Here is a 23,181-nt window from a genome sequence, read left to right on the forward strand (position 1 = left end):
TGTTACCAAGGCCAGAGTGCAGGAAACAAAGGCACAACTGTCAGTAGGAATGCAGGTATCGAAGGGACATTAGCTGTTGGCTGATCGTGCAGGGCAATGCATACCCATTTTCAATAAAAAAAACATGTTTTTTAAAAACATGCCGCACACTGGATTAGAACTCAGGTCTCCAGCCTGCCAGGACCAAGCACTTTCCGCTTGAGCCACTGGTGGCTGCGCTTCTGAGAGCAGCTTTTGGGCCTATTTATCTTTCGTCTGCATGCCCCTGTCAGCATACCCATTTGCATTGTGAAACATGTTCACTGCAGAAAATGGGGATAGAACATCTGGCCCCCCACTCCACCAAATACCAGCTAACTGCAATGGCCTAGAGGTTAAGTGCTTGCGTTACAGCGCAGGGGGCCTGGGTTCGAGTCCTGCTTTCCGCACATAAATGGATTAGTTGTGTAATCTCATTGTACACCTTCTAAAAGGTTCAGTGGTTATGAAAAGAGTTCCTTGGTAAAGGGGGGTGGGAGGCGGGACTGAGGAAGTGCAGGTTAAAGGAGGAGGAGGAGGAGGTGGGGCAGGTTAAAGGGGGCGGTAGGGAGGCGGGACTGAGGAAGTGCAGGTTAAAGGAGGAGGAGGTGGGGCAGGTTAAAGGGGGCGGTAGGGCAGGATAAATGGGTCCCTGTGGGGCTGGGTAGGTCTAGAAGGACATGGTGCAGGTTCTCGGGTAAAGGGAGGGTGCAGGAAAGCAGAGAGGCGGGACTGGGGAGACGAGGACGTACAGGGTTAAAGGAAAGCAGAGAGGCAGTGCAGGGTAAATTAAGGGGGTGTGGGGTACATTCCACACCTTCCACTGGGCACCCTTTTCCCCTCCTCAGTGCCTCCTTTCCCCACATTAGGACCCTCCTTTACACACCCATCCCTCCACAACGCTGGGCCCTCTTCCCCACCGTTCCTAGGGCCAACTTATTCTCTCTCTCCCTCCCAGGGCCTACTTTATCCTACCTCCCCACATGCCCCTCTGGACCTACCCCACCTCCCCTCCCCTCCCCTCATCCAGCACCTGCTCCTCTCCACAGGGACCCTTTCATCCAGGCCTACCTTCCCCCTTTAGCCTGGCCCGCCGCCCCTTCCATGTTTACCCTGCACCGTCCCGCATCTCTGCTTTTCTCCACCACAGAACTCTTTTCAAAGCCACTGAACCTTTTAGAAGGAGTGTGGTTACCCACAACTGTACATGAAGTGGGAGGCGGGACTGAGGAAGTGAAGGTTAAAGGAGGAGGAGGTGGGGCAGGATAAATGGGTCCCTGTGGGGCTGGGTAGGTCTAGAAGGACATGGTGCAGGTTCTCGGGTAAAGGGAGGGTGCAGGAAAGCAGAGAGGCGGGACTGGGGAGACGAGGACGTACAGGGTAAAAGGAAAGCAGAGAAGCAGAAGTGCAGGGTAAATTAAGGGGGTGTGGGGTCCATTCCACACCTTCCACTGGGCACCCTTTTTCCCCTCCTCAATGCCTCCTTTCCCCACATTAGGACCCTCCTTTACACACCCATCCCTCCACAACGCTGGGCCCTCTTCCCCACCGTTCCTAGGGCCAACTTATTCTCTCTCTCCCTCCCCAGGGCCCACTTTATCCTACCTCCCCACATGCCCCTCTGGACGTACCCCCGCTCCCCCTACCCTCCCCTCATCCAGCACCTGCTCCTCTCCACAGGGACCCTTTCATCCAGCCCTCCCTTCCCCCTTTAGCCTGGCCCGCCGCCCCTTCCTTTTTTACCCTGCACCGTCCCGCATCTCTGCTTTTCTCCACCACGGAACTCTTTTCATAGCCACTGAATCTTTTAGAAGGAGTGTGGTTACCCACAACTGTACATGGAGATTACCTAACTACTTAGCTTATGTGCCGAAAGCAGGACTCGAACCCAGGCCCCCCAGCGCTGCAAAGGAAGCACTTAACCTCTAGGCCACTGCAGTTAGCTGGTATTCGGTGGAGCGGGGGGGCCAGATGTTCTATCCTCGTTGGTTTCAGTGAACACGTTTCACAATGCAAAGGGGTATGCCCACAGGGGCATGCAGGAGAAAGATATATACGCCCAAAACCTACTCTCAGAAGCACAGCCCCAGTGGCTCAAGTGGTAGGTGCTGGGTCTCCCAATGCTGGAGCCCTGAGTTCTAATACAATGTCCGGTATGTCCTGGGGATTTAAAAAAAAAAAAAGTTTTTTATTGAAAATGGGGATGCATTGCCCTGCGCAATCAGCCAACAGCTAACGCCCCTTCAATACCTGCGTTCCCCTAACAGTTGTGCCTTTCTTTTCTGCACTCTGGCCTTGGTAACACCCATACACAAGCTTGCCTCTCTGGCCCCAACTGACTGGAAAAAAACGAGGGGAAAAGGTGTAATCTACGGGTCATGGTTGATACCATAATTGCACTGGGACTCAAACAGGACACCTTCTCGTGGTGCTGTGAGGTGACCCACCGGCCCCTGCATAGCAAGCAAACCTGTATCAGCATCTCACCAGCAACGGAATGTGTCGCCTGCAGGCTACGCACAGGAGGCTGCAGTAGGTGCATTAACCCATTGGGCTGTCCACCCTCCTTCCTCTGGGAGCAGGAAACTGAATTTCCATGTTGCCTTTCTTTGGCACATTAGATCTAGCTTTCACCCCAATTCAGAGGATGTTTTGCTTCACAGAGAGATGATAATCATTGTGAGGTGTGAGCGACTAATAGCTAAGCAGGTCAGTTAAATCTTTGACTTTGTCATTGGGGTGTATTGATATGCGCAGTGCAGTCTTTTGCCCTGTGTTACTGCATGCTTTCATATTGCTGCTTGTTCATGATTCTTAAATGTAAACCTGGAGGGAAACGGGCAGAGGTCTGCGCCCTGCGTCCTCCACGCGTCCCTAACGCTCCCAAACGCGACCACAGCCCATACGGGCACAGCCCTATGTCCTATGCAGCCCCTCTGGTGCAGCCACCCACACAACTTAGGGTTAGGATCTGTGCTCTTGCACGTAGGCCTGGCCACCTAAGCCCCAGAAAGTGTCACAGCCTGCTTTGTAAACCTTAGTGACGTGGCCTAGGTGAAGATGATCTTGATGGAATACTCATGCCTTTTTCCTCCCAGAAGCCACCTGGGAGCATAGTAAAATGAAGGGGTGTTCCTACTCTGCTGCCCTCTGTTTACCCTTTGCCTAAGTGACATTAGTTCTGGGCTCTCCAGGCAAATGTATCCATCCGGGAGAGAGCTAGGAATAGGACGTCTCTTTCGGCAGGCACAGTGGGGAAGACTCAGAGAGCTGCATGCCTGAGACATCTTTCCTTGTCCCTCACTCATTGTTGTGTTCCCTAACTTCTAACTCTCTGCCAGGCCAGGCCCTGTTTCTTTTACTGCCAACCCCCCTGGCCCCTCGTCTTCCACCTACTTCCCGCTCTATTATGCCTTCTCCTTTTTTGCTCTCTTCTATGGCCCTTTGAAAAGGAATGCAGGCCCAGCTAAGCCTCATGAAGGAAATCTACCAACAAAAGATGCATTCCTCACTTGTGGGAGGTGCTGTGAGACGAGTAAGAAGGGCTGAAGGGGTGATTGGGTTGTTGAGTTGGGAAGCACCAGAGGCGTAGCCAGGATTGTCTAGCAAATGGGGCCTGAAGCCGATGTAGTTGGGACCACTGCACCGACAAACATATCTGTAAATGCCAACACAGAGCTGCTGAGTGGGCATTTACAGGTTTTGGGTGGGCCTTGGAAATTCAAAGGAAGGCAACATGGAAATTCAGTTTCCTGCTCTCAGAGGAAGGAGTGTCGACAGCCCAATGGGTTAATGCACCTACTGCAGCCTCCTATGTGTAGCCTGCAGGCGACACATTCAGTTGCTGGTGAGATGCTGATACAGATGTGCTTGCTATGCAGGGGCCGGTGGTCACTTCACAGCGCCTCGAGAAGGTGTCCTGTTTGAGTCGCAGTGCAAATATCTTATCAACCATGACCCGTAGATTACACTTTTTCCCCTCGTTTTTTCCAGTCAGTTGGGGCCAGAGAGACAAGCTTTTGTATGGGTGTTACCAAGGCCAGAGTGCAGGAAACAAAGGCACAACTGTCAGTAGGAATGCAGGTATCGAAGGGACATTAGCTGTTGGCTGATCGTGCAGGGCAATGCATACCCATTTTCAATAAAAAAAACATGTTTTTTAAAAACATGCCGCACACTGGATTAGAACTCAGGTCTCCAGCCTGCCAGGACCAAGCACTTACCGCTTGAGCCACTGGTGGCTGCGCTTCTGAGAGCAGCTTTTGGGCCTATTTATCTTTCGTCTGCATGCCCCTGTCAGCATACCCATTTGCATTGTGAAACATGTTCACTGCAGAAAATGGGGATAGAACATCTGGCCCCCCACTCCACCAAATACCAGCTAACTGCAATGGCCTAGAGGTTAAGTGCTTGCGTTACAGCGCAGGGGGCCTGGGTTCGAGTCCTGCTTTCCGCACATAAATGGATTAGTTGTGTAATCTCATTGTACACCTTCTAAAAGGTTCAGTGGTTATGAAAAGAGTTCCTTGGTAAAGGGGGGTGGGAGGCGGGACTGAGGAAGTGCAGGTTAAAGGAGGAGGAGGAGGTGGGGCAGGTTAAAGGGGGCGGTAGGGAGGCGGGACTGAGGAAGTGCAGGTTAAAGGAGGAGGAGGTGGGGCAGGTTAAAGGGGGCGGTAGGGCAGGATAAATGGGTCCCTGTGGGGCTGGGTAGGTCTAGAAGGACATGGTGCAGGTTCTCGGGTAAAGGGAGGGTGCAGGAAAGCAGAGAGGCGGGACTGGGGAGACGAGGACGTACAGGGTAAAAGGGAAGCAGAAGTGCAGGGTAAATTAAGGGGGTGTGGGGTCCATTCCACACCTTCCACTGGGCACCCTTTTTCCCCTCCTCAATGCCTCCTTTCCCCACATTAGGACCCTCCTTTACACACCCATCCCTCCACAACGCTGGGCCCTCTTCCCCACCGTTCCTAGGGCCAACTTATTCTCTCTCTCCCTCCCCAGGGCCCACTTTATCCTACCTCCCCACATGCCCCTCTGGACGTACCCCCGCTCCCCCTCCCCTCCCCTCATCCAGCACCTGCTCCTCTCCACAGGGACCCTTTCATCCAGCCCTACCTTCCCCCTTTAGCCTGGCCCGCCGCCCCTTCCTTTTTTACCCTGCACCGTCCCGCATCTCTGCTTTTCTCCACCACGGAACTCTTTTCATAGCCACTGAATCTTTTAGAAGGAGTGTGGTTACCCACAACTGTACATGGAGATTACCTAACTACTTAGCTTATGTGCCGAAAGCAGGACTCGAACCCAGGCCCCCCCAGCGCTGCAAAGGAAGCACTTAACCTCTAGGCCACTGCAGTTAGCTGGTATTCGGTGGAGCGGGGGGCCAGATGTTCTATCCTCGTTGGTTTCAGTGAACACGTTTCACAATGCAAAGGGGTATGCCCACAGGGGCATGCAGGAGAAAGATATATACGCCCAAAACCTACTCTCAGAAGCACAGCCCCAGTGGCTCAAGTGGTAGGTGCTGGGTCTCCCAATGCTGGAGCCCTGAGTTCTAATACAATGTCCGGTATGTCCTGGGGATTTAAAAAAAAAAAAACGTTTTTTATTGAAAATGGGGATGCATTGCCCTGCGCAATCAGCCAACAGCTAACGCCCCTTCAATGCCTGCGTTCCCCTAACAGTTGTGCCTTTCTTTTCTGCACTCTGGCCTTGGTAACACCCATACACAAGCTTGCCTCTCTGGCCCCAACTGACTGGAAAAAAACGAGGGGAAAAGGTGTAATCTACGGGTCATGGTTGATACCATAATTGCACTGGGACTCAAACAGGACACCTTCTCGTGGTGCTGTGAGGTGACCCACCGGCCCCTGCATAGCAAGCAAACCTGTATCAGCATCTCACCAGCAACGGAATGTGTCGCCTGCAGGCTACGCACAGGAGGCTGCAGTAGGTGCATTAACCCATTGGGCTGTCCACCCTCCTTCCTCTGGGAGCTGGAAACTGAATTTCCATGTTGCCTTTCTTTGGCACATTAGATCTAGCTTTCACCCCAATTCAGAGGATGTTTTGCTTCACAGAGAGATGATAATCATTGTGAGGTGTGAGCGACTAATAGCTAAGCAGGTCAGTTAAATCTTTGACTTTGTCATTGGGGTGTATTGATATGCGCAGTGCAGTCTTTTGCCCTGTGTTACTGCATGCTTTCATATTGCTGCTTGTTCATGATTCTTAAATGTAAACCTGGAGGGAAACGGGCAGAGGTCTGCGCCCTGCGTCCTCCACGCGTCCCTAACGCTCCCAAACGCGACCACAGCCCATACGGGCACAGCCCTATGTCCTATGCAGCCCCTCTGGTGCAGCCACCCACACAACTTAGGGTTAGGATCTGTGCTCTTGCACGTAGGCCTGGCCACCTAAGCCCCAGAAAGTGTCACAGCCTGCTTTGTAAACCTTAGTGACGTGGCCTAGGTGAAGATGATCTTGATGGAATACTCATGCCTTTTTCCTCCCAGAAGCCACCTGGGAGCATAGTAAAATGAAGGGGTGTTCCTACTCTGCTGCCCTCTGTTTACCCTTTGCCTAAGTGACATTAGTTCTGGGCTCTCCAGGCAAATGTATCCATCCGGGAGAGAGCTAGGAATAGGACGTCTCTTTCGGCAGGCACAGTGGGGAAGACTCAGAGAGCTGCATGCCTGAGACATCTTTCCTTGTCCCTCACTCATTGTTGTGTTCCCTAACTTCTAACTCTCTGCCAGGCCAGGCCCTGTTTCTTTTACTGCCAACCCCCCTGGCCCCTCGTCTTCCACCTACTTCCCGCTCTATTATGCCTTCTCCTTTTTTGCTCTCTTCTATGGCCCTTTGAAAAGGAATGCAGGCCCAGCTAAGCCTCATGAAGGAAATCTACCAACAAAAGATGCATTCCTCACTTGTGGGAGGTGCTGTGAGACGAGTAAGAAGGGCTGAAGGGGTGATTGGGTTGTTGAGTTGGGAAGCACCAGAGGCGTAGCCAGGATTGTCTAGCAAATGGGGCCTGAAGCCGATGTAGTTGGGACCACTGCACCGACAAACATATCTGTAAATGCCAACACAGAGCTGCTGAGTGGGCATTTACAGGTTTTGGGTGGGCCTTGGAAATTCAAAGGAAGGCAACATGGAAATTCAGTTTCCTGCTCTCAGAGGAAGGAGTGTCGACAGCCCAATGGGTTAATGCACCTACTGCAGCCTCCTATGTGTAGCCTGCAGGCGACACATTCAGTTGCTGGTGAGATGCTGATACAGATGTGCTTGCTATGCAGGGGCCGGTGGTCACTTCACAGCGCCTCGAGAAGGTGTCCTGTTTGAGTCGCAGTGCAAATATCTTATCAACCATGACCCGTAGATTACACTTTTTCCCCTCGTTTTTTCCAGTCAGTTGGGGCCAGAGAGACAAGCTTTTGTATGGGTGTTACCAAGGCCAGAGTGCAGGAAACAAAGGCACAACTGTCAGTAGGAATGCAGGTATCGAAGGGACATTAGCTGTTGGCTGATCGTGCAGGGCAATGCATACCCATTTTCAATAAAAAAAACATGTTTTTTAAAAACATGCCGCACACTGGATTAGAACTCAGGTCTCCAGCCTGCCAGGACCAAGCACTTACCGCTTGAGCCACTGGTGGCTGCGCTTCTGAGAGCAGCTTTTGGGCCTATTTATCTTTCGTCTGCATGCCCCTGTCAGCATACCCATTTGCATTGTGAAACATGTTCACTGCAGAAAATGGGGATAGAACATCTGGCCCCCCACTCCACCAAATACCAGCTAACTGCAATGGCCTAGAGGTTAAGTGCTTGCGTTACAGCGCAGGGGGCCTGGGTTCGAGTCCTGCTTTCCGCACATAAATGGATTAGTTGTGTAATCTCATTGTACACCTTCTAAAAGGTTCAGTGGTTATGAAAAGAGTTCCTTGGTAAAGGGGGGTGGGAGGCGGGACTGAGGAAGTGCAGGTTAAAGGAGGAGGAGGAGGTGGGGCAGGTTAAAGGGGGCGGTAGGGAGGCGGGACTGAGGAAGTGCAGGTTAAAGGAGGAGGAGGTGGGGCAGGTTAAAGGGGGCGGTAGGGCAGGATAAATGGGTCCCTGTGGGGCTGGGTAGGTCTAGAAGGACATGGTGCAGGTTCTCGGGTAAAGGGAGGGTGCAGGAAAGCAGAGAGGCGGGACTGGGGAGACGAGGACGTACAGGGTAAAAGGAAAGCAGAGAAGCAGAAGTGCAGGGTAAATTAAGGGGGTGTGGGGTCCATTCCACACCTTCCACTGGGCACCCTTTTTCCCCTCCTCAATGCCTCCTTTCCCCACATTAGGACCCTCCTTTACACACCCATCCCTCCACAACGCTGGGCCCTCTTCCCCACCGTTCCTAGGGCCAACTTATTCTCTCTCTCCCTCCCCAGGGCCCACTTTATCCTACCTCCCCACATGCCCCTCTGGACGTACCCCCGCTCCCCCTACCCTCCCCTCATCCAGCACCTGCTCCTCTCCACAGGGACCCTTTCATCCAGCCCTACCTTCCCCCTTTAGCCTGGGCCGCCGCCCCTTCCTTTTTTACCCTGCACCGTCCCGCATCTCTGCTTTTCTCCACCACGGAACTCTTTTCATAGCCACTGAATCTTTTAGAAGGAGTTACCCACAACTGTACATGGAGATTACCTAACTACTTAGCATATGTGCCGAAAGCAGGACTCGAACCCAGGCCCCCCAGCGCTGCAAAGGAAGCACTTAACCTCTAGGCCACTGCAGTTAGCTGGTATTCGGTGGAGCGGGGGGCCAGATGTTCTATCCTCGTTGGTTTCAGTGAACACGTTTCACAATGCAAAGGGGTATGCCCACAGGGGCATGCAGGAGAAAGATATATACGCCCAAAACCTACTCTCAGAAGCACAGCCCCAGTGGCTCAAGTGGTAGGTGCTGGGTCTCCCAATGCTGGAGCCCTGAGTTCTAATACAATGTCCGGTATGTCCTGGGGATTTAAAAAAAAAAAAACGTTTTTTATTGAAAATGGGGATGCATTGCCCTGCGCAATCAGCCAACAGCTAACGCCCCTTCAATACCTGCGTTCCCCTAACAGTTGTGCCTTTCTTTTCTGCACTCTGGCCTTGGTAACACCCATACACAAGCTTGCCTCTCTGGCCCCAACTGACTGGAAAAAAACGAGGGGAAAAGGTGTAATCTACGGGTCATGGTTGATACCATAATTGCACTGGGACTCAAACAGGACACCTTCTCGTGGTGCTGTGAGGTGACCCACCGGCCCCTGCATAGCAAGCAAACCTGTATCAGCATCTCACCAGCAACGGAATGTGTCGCCTGCAGGCTACGCACAGGAGGCTGCAGTAGGTGCATTAACCCATTGGGCTGTCCACCCTCCTTCCTCTGGGAGCAGGAAACTGAATTTCCATGTTGCCTTTCTTTGGCACATTAGATCTAGCTTTCACCCCAATTCAGAGGATGTTTTGCTTCACAGAGAGATGATAATCATTGTGAGGTGTGAGCGACTAATAGCTAAGCAGGTCAGTTAAATCTTTGACTTTGTCATTGGGGTGTATTGATATGCGCAGTGCAGTCTTTTGCCCTGTGTTACTGCATGCTTTCATATTGCTGCTTGTTCATGATTCTTAAATGTAAACCTGGAGGGAAACGGGCAGAGGTCTGCGCCCTGCGTCCTCCACGCGTCCCTAACGCTCCCAAACGCGACCACAGCCCATACGGGCACAGCCCTATGTCCTATGCAGCCCCTCTGGTGCAGCCACCCACACAACTTAGGGTTAGGATCTGTGCTCTTGCACGTAGGCCTGGCCACCTAAGCCCCAGAAAGTGTCACAGCCTGCTTTGTAAACCTTAGTGACGTGGCCTAGGTGAAGATGATCTTGATGGAATACTCATGCCTTTTTCCTCCCAGAAGCCACCTGGGAGCATAGTAAAATGAAGGGGTGTTCCTACTCTGCTGCCCTCTGTTTACCCTTTGCCTAAGTGACATTAGTTCTGGGCTCTCCAGGCAAATGTATCCATCCGGGAGAGAGCTAGGAATAGGACGTCTCTTTCGGCAGGCACAGTGGGGAAGACTCAGAGAGCTGCATGCCTGAGACATCTTTCCTTGTCCCTCACTCATTGTTGTGTTCCCTAACTTCTAACTCTCTGCCAGGCCAGGCCCTGTTTCTTTTACTGCCAACCCCCCTGGCCCCTCGTCTTCCACCTACTTCCCGCTCTATTATGCCTTCTCCTTTTTTGCTCTCTTCTATGGCCCTTTGAAAAGGAATGCAGGCCCAGCTAAGCCTCATGAAGGAAATCTACCAACAAAAGATGCATTCCTCACTTGTGGGAGGTGCTGTGAGACGAGTAAGAAGGGCTGAAGGGGTGATTGGGTTGTTGAGTTGGGAAGCACCAGAGGCGTAGCCAGGATTGTCTAGCAAATGGGGCCTGAAGCCGATGTAGTTGGGACCACTGCACCGACAAACATATCTGTAAATGCCAACACAGAGCTGCTGAGTGGGCATTTACAGGTTTTGGGTGGGCCTTGGAAATTCAAAGGAAGGCAACATGGAAATTCAGTTTCCTGCTCTCAGAGGAAGGAGTGTCGACAGCCCAATGGGTTAATGCACCTACTGCAGCCTCCTATGTGTAGCCTGCAGGCGACACATTCAGTTGCTGGTGAGATGCTGATACAGATGTGCTTGCTATGCAGGGGCCGGTGGTCACTTCACAGCGCCTCGAGAAGGTGTCCTGTTTGAGTCGCAGTGCAAATATCTTATCAACCATGACCCGTAGATTACACTTTTTCCCCTCGTTTTTTCCAGTCAGTTGGGGCCAGAGAGACAAGCTTTTGTATGGGTGTTACCAAGGCCAGAGTGCAGGAAACAAAGGCACAACTGTCAGTAGGAATGCAGGTATCGAAGGGACATTAGCTGTTGGCTGATCGTGCAGGGCAATGCATACCCATTTTCAATAAAAAAAACATGTTTTTTAAAAACATGCCGCACACTGGATTAGAACTCAGGTCTCCAGCCTGCCAGGACCAAGCACTTACCGCTTGAGCCACTGGTGGCTGCGCTTCTGAGAGCAGCTTTTGGGCCTATTTATCTTTCGTCTGCATGCCCCTGTCAGCATACCCATTTGCATTGTGAAACATGTTCACTGCAGAAAATGGGGATAGAACATCTGGCCCCCCACTCCACCAAATACCAGCTAACTGCAATGGCCTAGAGGTTAAGTGCTTGCGTTACAGCGCAGGGGGCCTGGGTTCGAGTCCTGCTTTCCGCACATAAATGGATTAGTTGTGTAATCTCATTGTACACCTTCTAAAAGGTTCAGTGGTTATGAAAAGAGTTCCTTGGTAAAGGGGGGTGGGAGGCGGGACTGAGGAAGTGCAGGTTAAAGGAGGAGGAGGAGGTGGGGCAGGTTAAAGGGGGCGGTAGGGAGGCGGGACTGAGGAAGTGCAGGTTAAAGGAGGAGGAGGAGGTGGGGCAGGTTAAAGGGGGCGGTAGGGCAGGATAAATGGGTCCCTGTGGGGCTGGGTAGGTCTAGAAGGACATGGTGCAGGTTCTCGGGTAAAGGGAGGGTGCAGGAAAGCAGAGAGGCGGGACTGGGGAGACGAGGACGTACAGGGTAAAAGGGAAGCAGAAGTGCAGGGTAAATTAAGGGGGTGTGGGGTCCATTCCACACCTTCCACTGGGCACCCTTTTTCCCCTCCTCAATGCCTCCTTTCCCCACATTAGGACCCTCCTTTACACACCCATCCCTCCACAACGCTGGGCCCTCTTCCCCACCGTTCCTAGGGCCAACTTATTCTCTCTCTCCCTCCCCAGGGCCCACTTTATCCTACCTCCCCACATGCCCCTCTGGACGTACCCCCGCTCCCCCTCCCCTCCCCTAGCTCCTCTCCACAGGGACCCTTTCATCCAGCCCTACCTTCCCCCTTTAGCCTGGCCCGCCGCCCCTTCCTTTTTTACCCTGCACCGTCCCGCATCTCTGCTTTTCTCCACCACGGAACTCTTTTCATAGCCACTGAATCTTTTAGAAGGAGTTACCCACAACTGTACATGGAGATTACCTAACTACTTAGCTTATGTGCCGAAAGCAGGACTCGAACCCAGGCCCCCCAGCGCTGCAAAGGAAGCACTTAACCTCTAGGCCACTGCAGTTAGCTGGTATTCGGTGGAGCGGGGGGCCAGATGTTCTATCCTCGTTGGTTTCAGTGAACACGTTTCACAATGCAAAGGGGTATGCCCACAGGGGCATGCAGGAGAAAGATATATACGCCCAAAACCTACTCTCAGAAGCACAGCCCCAGTGGCTCAAGTGGTAGGTGCTGGGTCTCCCAATGCTGGAGCCCTGAGTTCTAATACAATGTCCGGTATGTCCTGGGGATTTAAAAAAAAAAAAACGTTTTTTATTGAAAATGGGGATGCATTGCCCTGCGCAATCAGCCAACAGCTAACGCCCCTTCAATACCTGCGTTCCCCTAACAGTTGTGCCTTTCTTTTCTGCACTCTGGCCTTGGTAACACCCATACACAAGCTTGCCTCTCTGGCCCCAACTGACTGGAAAAAAACGAGGGGAAAAGGTGTAATCTACGGGTCATGGTTGATACCATAATTGCACTGGGACTCAAACAGGACACCTTCTCGTGGTGCTGTGAGGTGACCCACCGGCCCCTGCATAGCAAGCAAACCTGTATCAGCATCTCACCAGCAACGGAATGTGTCGCCTGCAGGCTACGCACAGGAGGCTGCAGTAGGTGCATTAACCCATTGGGCTGTCCACCCTCCTTCCTCTGGGAGCAGGAAACTGAATTTCCATGTTGCCTTTCTTTGGCACATTAGATCTAGCTTTCACCCCAATTCAGAGGATGTTTTGCTTCACATAGAGATGATAATCATTGTGAGGTGTGAGCGACTAATAGCTAAGCAGGTCAGTTAAATCTTTGACTTTGTCATTGGGGTGTATTGATATGCGCAGTGCAGTCTTTTGCCCTGTGTTACTGCATGCTTTCATATTGCTGCTTGTTCATGATTCTTAAATGTAAACCTGGAGGGAAACGGGCAGAGGTCTGCGCCCTGCGTCCTCCACGCGTCCCTAACGCTCCCAAACGCGACCACAGCCCATACGGGCACAGCCCTATGTCCTATGCAGCCCCTCTGGTGCAGCCACCCACACAACTTAGGGTTAGGATCTGTGCTCTTGCACGTAGGCCTGGCCACCTAAGCCCCAGAAAGTGTCACAGCCTGCTTTGTAAACCTTAGTGACGTGGCCTAGGTGAAGATGATCTTGATGGAATACTCATGCCTTTTTCCTCCCAGAAGCCACCTGGGAGCATAGTAAAATGAAGGGGTGTTCCTACTCTGCTGCCCTCTGTTTACCCTTTGCCTAAGTGACATTAGTTCTGGGCTCTCCAGGCAAATGTATCCATCCGGGAGAGAGCTAGGAATAGGACGTCTCTTTCGGCAGGCACAGTGGGGAAGACTCAGAGAGCTGCATGCCTGAGACATCTTTCCTTGTCCCTCACTCATTGTTGTGTTCCCTAACTTCTAACTCTCTGCCAGGCCAGGCCCTGTTTCTTTTACTGCCAACCCCCCTGGCCCCTCGTCTTCCACCTACTTCCCGCTCTATTATGCCTTCTCCTTTTTTGCTCTCTTCTATGGCCCTTTGAAAAGGAATGCAGGCCCAGCTAAGCCTCATGAAGGAAATCTACCAACAAAAGATGCATTCCTCACTTGTGGGAGGTGCTGTGAGACGAGTAAGAAGGGCTGAAGGGGTGATTGGGTTGTTGAGTTGGGAAGCACCAGAGGCGTAGCCAGGATTGTCTAGCAAATGGGGCCTGAAGCCGATGTAGTTGGGACCACTGCACCGACAAACATATCTGTAAATGCCAACACAGAGCTGCTGAGTGGGCATTTACAGGTTTTGGGTGGGCCTTGGAAATTCAAAGGAAGGCAACATGGAAATTCAGTTTCCTGCTCTCAGAGGAAGGAGTGTCGACAGCCCAATGGGTTAATGCACCTACTGCAGCCTCCTATGTGTAGCCTGCAGGCGACACATTCAGTTGCTGGTGAGATGCTGATACAGATGTGCTTGCTATGCAGGGGCCGGTGGTCACTTCACAGCGCCTCGAGAAGGTGTCCTGTTTGAGTCGCAGTGCAAATATCTTATCAACCATGACCCGTAGATTACACTTTTTCCCCTCGTTTTTTCCAGTCAGTTGGGGCCAGAGAGACAAGCTTTTGTATGGGTGTTACCAAGGCCAGAGTGCAGGAAACAAAGGCACAACTGTCAGTAGGAATGCAGGTATCGAAGGGACATTAGCTGTTGGCTGATCGTGCAGGGCAATGCATACCCATTTTCAATAAAAAAAACATGTTTTTTAAAAACATGCCGCACACTGGATTAGAACTCAGGTCTCCAGCCTGCCAGGACCAAGCACTTACCGCTTGAGCCACTGGTGGCTGCGCTTCTGAGAGCAGCTTTTGGGCCTATTTATCTTTCGTCTGCATGCCCCTGTCAGCATACCCATTTGCATTGTGAAACATGTTCACTGCAGAAAATGGGGATAGAACATCTGGCCCCCCACTCCACCAAATACCAGCTAACTGCAATGGCCTAGAGGTTAAGTGCTTGCGTTACAGCGCAGGGGGCCTGGGTTCGAGTCCTGCTTTCCGCACATAAATGGATTAGTTGTGTAATCTCATTGTACACCTTCTAAAAGGTTCAGTGGTTATGAAAAGAGTTCCTTGGTAAAGGGGGGTGGGAGGCGGGACTGAGGAAGTGCAGGTTAAAGGAGGAGGAGGAGGAGGTGGGGCAGGTTAAAGGGGGCGGTAGGGCAGGATAAATGGGTCCCTGTGGGGCTGGGTAGGTCTAGAAGGACATGGTGCAGGTTCTCGGGTAAAGGGAGGGTGCAGGAAAGCAGAGAGGCGGGACTGGGGAGACGAGGACGTACAGGGTTAAAGGAAAGCAGAGAGGCAGTGCAGGGTAAATTAAGGGGGTGTGGGGTACATTCCACACCTTCCACTGGGCACCCTTTTCCCCTCCTCAGTGCCTCCTTTCCCCACATTAGGACCCTCCTTTACACACCCATCCCTCCACAACGCTGGGCCCTCTTCCCCACCGTTCCTAGGGCCAACTTATTCTCTCTCTCCCTCCCAGGGCCTACTTTATCCTACCTCCCCACATGCCCCTCTGGACCTACCCCACCTCCCCTCCCCTCCCCTCATCCAGCACCTGCTCCTCTCCACAGGGACCCTTTCATCCAGGCCTACCTTCCCCCTTTAGCCTGGCCCGCCGCCCCTTCCATGTTTACCCTGCACCGTCCCGCATCTCTGCTTTTCTCCACCACAGAACTCTTTTCAAAGCCACTGAACCTTTTAGAAGGAGTGTGGTTACCCACAACTGTACATGGAGTGGGAGGCGGGACTGAGGAAGTGCAGGTTAAAGGAGGAGGAGGTGGGGCAGGATAAATGGGTCCCTGTGGGGCTGGGTAGGTCTAGAAGGACATGGTGCAGGTTCTCGGGTAAAGGGAGGGTGCAGGAAAGCAGAGAGGCGGGACTGGGGAGACGAGGACGTACAGGGTAAAAGGAAAGCAGAGAAGCAGAAGTGCAGGGTAAATTAAGGGGGTGTGGGGTCCATTCCACACCTTCCACTGGGCACCCTTTTTCCCCTCCTCAATGCCTCCTTTCCCCACATTAGGACCCTCCTTTACACACCCATCCCTCCACAACGCTGGGCCCTCTTCCCCACCGTTCCTAGGGCCAACTTATTCTCTCTCTCCCTCCCAGGGCCTACTTTATCCTACCTCCCCACATGCCCCTCTGGACCTACCCCACCTCCCCTCCCCTCATCCAGTACCTGCTCCTCTCCACAGGGACCCTTTCATCCAGGCCTACCTTCCCCCTTTAGCCTGGCCCGCCGCCCCTTCCATGTTTACCCTGCACCGTCCCGCATCTCTGCTTTTCTCCACCACAGAACTCTTTTCAAAGCCACTGAACCTTTTAGAAGGAGTGTGGTTACCCACAACTGTACATGGAGTGGGAGGCGGGACTGAGGAAGTGCAGGTTAAAGGAGGAGGAGGTGGGGCAGGATAAATGGGTCCCTGTGGGGCTGGGTAGGTCTAGAAGGACATGGTGCAGGTTCTCGGGTAAAGGGAGGGTGCAGGAAAGCAGAGAGGCGGGACGAGGACGTACAGGGTAAAAGGAAAGCAGAGAAGCAGAAGTGCAGGGTAAATTAAGGGGGTGTGGGGTCCATTCCACACCTTCCACTGGGCACCCTTTTTCCCCTCCTCAATGCCTCCTTTCCCCACATTAGGACCCTCCTTTACACACCCATCCCTCCACAACGCTGGGCCCTCTTCCCCACCGTTCCTAGGGCCAACTTATTCTCTCTCTCCCTCCCCAGGGCCCACTTTATCCTAACTCCCCACATGCCCCTCTGGACGTACCCCCGCTCCCCCTCCCCTCATCCAGCACCTGCTCCTCTCCACAGGGACCCTTTCATCCAGCCCTACCTTCCCCCTTTAGCCTGGCCCGCCGCCCCTTCCTTTTTTACCCTGCACCGTCCCGCATCTCTGCTTTTCTCCACCACGGAACTCTTTTCATAGCCACTGAATCTTTTAGAAGGAGTGTGGTTACCCACAACTGTACATGGAGATTACCTAACTACTTAGCTTATGTGCCGAAAGCAGGACTCGAACCCAGGCCCCCCAGCGCTGCAAAGGAAGCACTTAACCTCTAGGCCACTGCAGTTAGCTGGTATTCGGTGGAGCGGGGGGCCAGATGTTCTATCCTCGTTGGTTTCAGTGAACACGTTTCACAATGCAAAGGGGTATGCCCACAGGGGCATGCAGGAGAAAGATATATACGCCCAAAACCTACTCTCAGAAGCACAGCCCCAGTGGCTCAAGTGGTAGGTGCTGGGTCTCCCAATGCTGGAGCCCTGAGTTCTAATACAATGTCCGGTATGTCCTGGGGATTTAAAAAAAAAAAAACGTTTTTTATTGAAAATGGGGATGCATTGCCCTGCGCAATCAGCCAACAGCTAACGCCCCTTCAATGCCTGCGTTCCCCTAACAGTTGTGCCTTTCTTTTCTGCACTCTGGCCTTGGTAACACCCATACACAAGCTTGCCTCTCTGGCCCCAACTGACTGGAAAAAAACGAGGGGAAAAGGTGTAATCTACGGGTCATGGTTGATACCATAATTGCACTGGGACTCAAACAGGACACCTTCTCGTGGTGCTGTGAGGTGACCCACCGGCCCCTGCATAGCAAGCAAACCTGTATCAGCATCTCACCAGCAACGGAATGTGTCGCCTGCAGGCTACGCACAGGAGGCTGCAGTAGGTGCATTAACCCATTGGGCTGTCCACCCTCCTTCCTCTGGGAGCTGGAAACTGAATTTCCATGTTGCCTTTCTTTGGCACATTAGATCTAGCTTTCACCCCAATTCAGAGGATGTTTTGCTTCACAGAGAGATGATAATCATTGTGAGGTGTGAGCGACTAATAGCTAAGCAGGTCAGTTAAATCTTTGACTTTGTCATTGGGGTGTATTGATATGCGCAGTGCAGTCTTTTGCCCTGTGTTACTGCATGCTTTCATATTGCTGCTTGTTCATGATTCTTAAATGTAAACCTGGAGGGAAACGGGCAGAGGTCTGCGCCCTGCGTCCTCCACGCGTCCCTAACGCTCCCAAACGCGACCACAGCCCATACGGGCACAGCCCTATGTCCTATGCAGCCCCTCTGGTGCAGCCACCCACACAACTTAGGGTTAGGATCTGTGCTCTTGCACGTAGGCCTGGCCACCTAAGCCCCAGAAAGTGTCACAGCCTGCTTTGTAAACCTTAGTGACGTGGCCTAGGTGAAGATGATCTTGATGGAATACTCATGCCTTTTTCCTCCCAGAAGCCACCTGGGAGCATAGTAAAATGAAGGGGTGTTCCTACTCTGCTGCCCTCTGTTTACCCTTTGCCTAAGTGACATTAGTTCTGGGCTCTCCAGGCAAATGTATCCATCCGGGAGAGAGCTAGGAATAGGACGTCTCTTTCGGCAGGCACAGTGGGGAAGACTCAGAGAGCTGCATGCCTGAGACATCTTTCCTTGTCCCTCACTCATTGCTGTGTTCCCTAACTTCTAACTCTCTGCCAGGCCAGGCCCTGTTTCTTTTACTGCCAACCCCCCTGGCCCCTCGTCTTCCACCTACTTCCCGCTCTATTATGCCTTCTCCTTTTTTGCTCTCTTCTATGGCCCTTTGAAAAGGAATGCAGGCCCAGCTAAGCCTCATGAAGGAAATCTACCAACAAAAGATGCATTCCTCACTTGTGGGAGGTGCTGTGAGACGAGTAAGAAGGGCTGAAGGGGTGATTGGGTTGTTGAGTTGGGAAGCACCAGAGGCGTAGCCAGGATTGTCTAGCAAATGGGGCCTGAAGCCGATGTAGTTGGGACCACTGCACCGACAAACATATCTGTAAATGCCAACACAGAGCTGCTGAGTGGGCATTTACAGGTTTTGGGTGGGCCTTGGAAATTCAAAGGAAGGCAACATGGAAATTCAGTTTCCTGCTCTCAGAGGAAGGAGTGTCGACAGCCCAATGGGTTAATGCACCTACTGCAGCCTCCTATGTGTAGCCTGCAGGCGACACATTCAGTTGCTGGTGAGATGCTGATACAGATGTGCTTGCTATGCAGGGGCCGGTGGTCACTTCACAGCGCCTCGAGAAGGTGTCCTGTTTGAGTCGCAGTGCAAATATCTTATCAACCATGACCCGTAGATTACACTTTTTCCCCTCGTTTTTTCCAGTCAGTTGGGGCCAGAGAGACAAGCTTTTGTATGGGTGTTACGAAGGCCAGAGTGCAGGAAACAAAGGCACAACTGTCAGTAGGAATGCAGGTATCGAAGGGACATTAGCTGTTGGCTGATCGTGCAGGGCAATGCATACCCATTTTCAATAAAAAAAACATGTTTTTTAAAAACATGCCGCACACTGGATTAGAACTCAGGTCTCCAGCCTGCCAGGACCAAGCACTTACCGCTTGAGCCACTGGTGGCTGCGCTTCTGAGAGCAGCTTTTGGGCCTATTTATCTTTCGTCTGCATGCCCCTGTCAGCATACCCATTTGCATTGTGAAACATGTTCACTGCAGAAAATGGGGATAGAACATCTGGCCCCCCACTCCACCAAATACCAGCTAACTGCAATGGCCTAGAGGTTAAGTGCTTGCGTTACAGCGCAGGGGGCCTGGGTTCGAGTCCTGCTTTCCGCACATAAATGGATTAGTTGTGTAATCTCATTGTACACCTTCTAAAAGGTTCAGTGGTTATGAAAAGAGTTCCTTGGTAAAGGGGGGTGGGAGGCGGGACTGAGGAAGTGCAGGTTAAAGGAGGAGGAGGAGGTGGGGCAGGTTAAAGGGGGCGGTAGGGAGGCGGGACTGAGGAAGTGCAGGTTAAAGGAGGAGGAGGTGGGGCAGGTTAAAGGGGGCGGTAGGGCAGGATAAATGGGTCCCTGTGGGGCTGGGTAGGTCTAGAAGGACATGGTGCAGGTTCTCGGGTAAAGGGAGGGTGCAGGAAAGCAGAGAGGCGGGACTGGGGAGACGAGGACGTACAGGGTTAAAGGAAAGCAGAGAGGCAGTGCAGGGTAAATTAAGGGGGTGTGGGGTACATTCCACACCTTCCACTGGGCACCCTTTTCCCCTCCTCAGTGCCTCCTTTCCCCACATTAGGACCCTCCTTTACACACCCATCCCTCCACAACGCTGGGCCCTCTTCCCCACCGTTCCTAGGGCCAACTTATTCTCTCTCTCCCTCCCAGGGCCTACTTTATCCTACCTCCCCACATGCCCCTCTGGACCTACCCCACCTCCCCTCCCCTCATCCAGTACCTGCTCCTCTCCACAGGGACCCTTTCATCCAGGCCTACCTTCCCCCTTTAGCCTGGCCCGCCGCCCCTTCCATGTTTACCCTGCACCGTCCCGCATCTCTGCTTTTCTCCACCACAGAACTCTTTTCAAAGCCACTGAACCTTTTAGAAGGAGTGTGGTTACCCACAACTGTACATGGAGTGGGAGGCGGGACTGAGGAAGTGCAGGTTAAAGGAGGAGGAGGTGGGGCAGGATAAATGGGTCCCTGTGGGGCTGGGTAGGTCTAGAAGGACATGGTGCAGGTTCTCGGGTAAAGGGAGGGTGCAGGAAAGCAGAGAGGCGGGACGAGGACGTACAGGGTAAAAGGAAAGCAGAGAAGCAGAAGTGCAGGGTAAATTAAGGGGGTGTGGGGTCCATTCCACACCTTCCACTGGGCACCCTTTTTCCCCTCCTCAATGCCTCCTTTCCCCACATTAGGACCCTCCTTTACACACCCATCCCTCCACAACGCTGGGCCCTCTTCCCCACCGTTCCTAGGGCCAACTTATTCTCTCTCTCCCTCCCCAGGGCCCACTTTATCCTACCTCCCCACATGCCCCTCTGGACGTACCCCCGCTCCCCCTACCCTCCCCTCATCCAGCACCTGCTCCTCTCCACAGGGACCCTTTCATCCAGCCCTACCTTCCCCCTTTAGCCTGGCCCGCCGCCCCTTCCTTTTTTACCCTGCACCGTCCCGCATCTCTGCTTTTCTCCACCACAGAACTCTTTTCAAAGCCACTGAACCTTTTAGAAGGAGTGTGGTTACCCACAACTGTACATGGAGTGGGAGGCGGGACTGAGGAAGTGCAGGTTAAAGGAGGAGGAGGTGGGGCAGGATAAATGGGTCCCTGTGGGGCTGGGTAGGTCTAGAAGGACATGGTGCAGGTTCTCGGGTAAAGGGAGGGTGCAGGAAAGCAGAGAGGCGGGACTGGGGAGACGAGGACGTACAGGGTAAAAGGAAAGCAGAGAAGCAGAAGTGCAGGGTAAATTAAGGGGGTGTGGGGTCCATTCCACACCTTCCACTGGGCACCCTTTTTCCCCTCCTCAATGCCTCCTTTCCCCACATTAGGACCCTCCTTTACACACCCATCCCTCCACAACGCTGGGCCCTCTTCCCCACCGTTCCTAGGGCCAACTTATTCTCTCTCTCCCTCCCCAGGGCCCACTTTATCCTACCTCCCCACATGCCCCTCTGGACGTACCCCCGCTCCCCCTCCCCTCCCCTCATCCAGCACCTGCTCCTCTCCACAGGGACCCTTTCATCCAGCCCTACCTTCCCCCTTTAGCCTGGCCCGCCGCCCCTTCCTTTTTTACCCTGCACCGTCCCGCATCTCTGCTTTTCTCCACCACGGAACTCTTTTCATAGCCACTGAATCTTTTAGAAGGAGTGTGGTTACCCACAACTGTACATGGAGATTACCTAACTACTTAGCTTATGTGCCGAAAGCAGGACTCGAACCCAGGCCCCCCCAGCGCTGCAAAGGAAGCACTTAACCTCTAGGCCACTGCAGTTAGCTGGTATTCGGTGGAGCGGGGGGCCAGATGTTCTATCCTCGTTGGTTTCAGTGAACACGTTTCACAATGCAAAGGGGTATGCCCACAGGGGCATGCAGGAGAAAGATATATACGCCCAAAACCTACTCTCAGAAGCACAGCCCCAGTGGCTCAAGTGGTAGGTGCTGGGTCTCCCAATGCTGGAGCCCTGAGTTCTAATACAATGTCCGGTATGTCCTGGGGATTTAAAAAAAAAAAAACGTTTTTTATTGAAAATGGGGATGCATTGCCCTGCGCAATCAGCCAACAGCTAACGCCCCTTCAATACCTGCGTTCCCCTAACAGTTGTGCCTTTCTTTTCTGCACTCTGGCCTTGGTAACACCCATACACAAGCTTGCCTCTCTGGCCCCAACTGACTGGAAAAAAACGAGGGGAAAAGGTGTAATCTACGGGTCATGGTTGATACCATAATTGCACTGGGACTCAAACAGGACACCTTCTCGTGGTGCTGTGAGGTGACCCACCGGCCCCTGCATAGCAAGCAAACCTGTATCAGCATCTCACCAGCAACGGAATGTGTCGCCTGCAGGCTACGCACAGGAGGCTGCAGTAGGTGCATTAACCCATTGGGCTGTCCACCCTCCTTCCTCTGGGAGCAGGAAACTGAATTTCCATGTTGCCTTTCTTTGGCACATTAGATCTAGCTTTCACCCCAATTCAGAGGATGTTTTGCTTCACAGAGAGATGATAATCATTGTGAGGTGTGAGCGACTAATAGCTAAGCAGGTCAGTTAAATCTTTGACTTTGTCATTGGGGTGTATTGATATGCGCAGTGCAGTCTTTTGCCCTGTGTTACTGCATGCTTTCATATTGCTGCTTGTTCATGATTCTTAAATGTAAACCTGGAGGGAAACGGGCAGAGGTCTGCGCCCTGCGTCCTCCACGCGTCCCTAACGCTCCCAAACGCGACCACAGCCCATACGGGCACAGCCCTATGTCCTATGCAGCCCCTCTGGTGCAGCCACCCACACAACTTAGGGTTAGGATCTGTGCTCTTGCACGTAGGCCTGGCCACCTAAGCCCCAGAAAGTGTCACAGCCTGCTTTGTAAACCTTAGTGACGTGGCCTAGGTGAAGATGATCTTGATGGAATACTCATGCCTTTTTCCTCCCAGAAGCCACCTGGGAGCATAGTAAAATGAAGGGGTGTTCCTACTCTGCTGCCCTCTGTTTACCCTTTGCCTAAGTGACATTAGTTCTGGGCTCTCCAGGCAAATGTATCCATCCGGGAGAGAGCTAGGAATAGGACGTCTCTTTCGGCAGGCACAGTGGGGAAGACTCAGAGAGCTGCATGCCTGAGACATCTTTCCTTGTCCCTCACTCATTGTTGTGTTCCCTAACTTCTAACTCTCTGCCAGGCCAGGCCCTGTTTCTTTTACTGCCAACCCCCCTGGCCCCTCGTCTTCCACCTACTTCCCGCTCTATTATGCCTTCTCCTTTTTTGCTCTCTTCTATGGCCCTTTGAAAAGGAATGCAGGCCCAGCTAAGCCTCATGAAGGAAATCTACCAACAAAAGATGCATTCCTCACTTGTGGGAGGTGCTGTGAGACGAGTAAGAAGGGCTGAAGGGGTGATTGGGTTGTTGAGTTGGGAAGCACCAGAGGCGTAGCCAGGATTGTCTAGCAAATGGGGCCTGAAGCCGATGTAGTTGGGACCACTGCACCGACAAACATATCTGTAAATGCCAACACAGAGCTGCTGAGTGGGC

This window comes from Ambystoma mexicanum, chromosome 2p, assembly GCF_040938575.1.
Source record: "Ambystoma mexicanum isolate Mex_15411 chromosome 2p, UKY_AmexF1_1, whole genome shotgun sequence".
In the NCBI taxonomy this organism is placed as follows: domain Eukaryota; kingdom Metazoa; phylum Chordata; class Amphibia; order Caudata; family Ambystomatidae; genus Ambystoma; species Ambystoma mexicanum.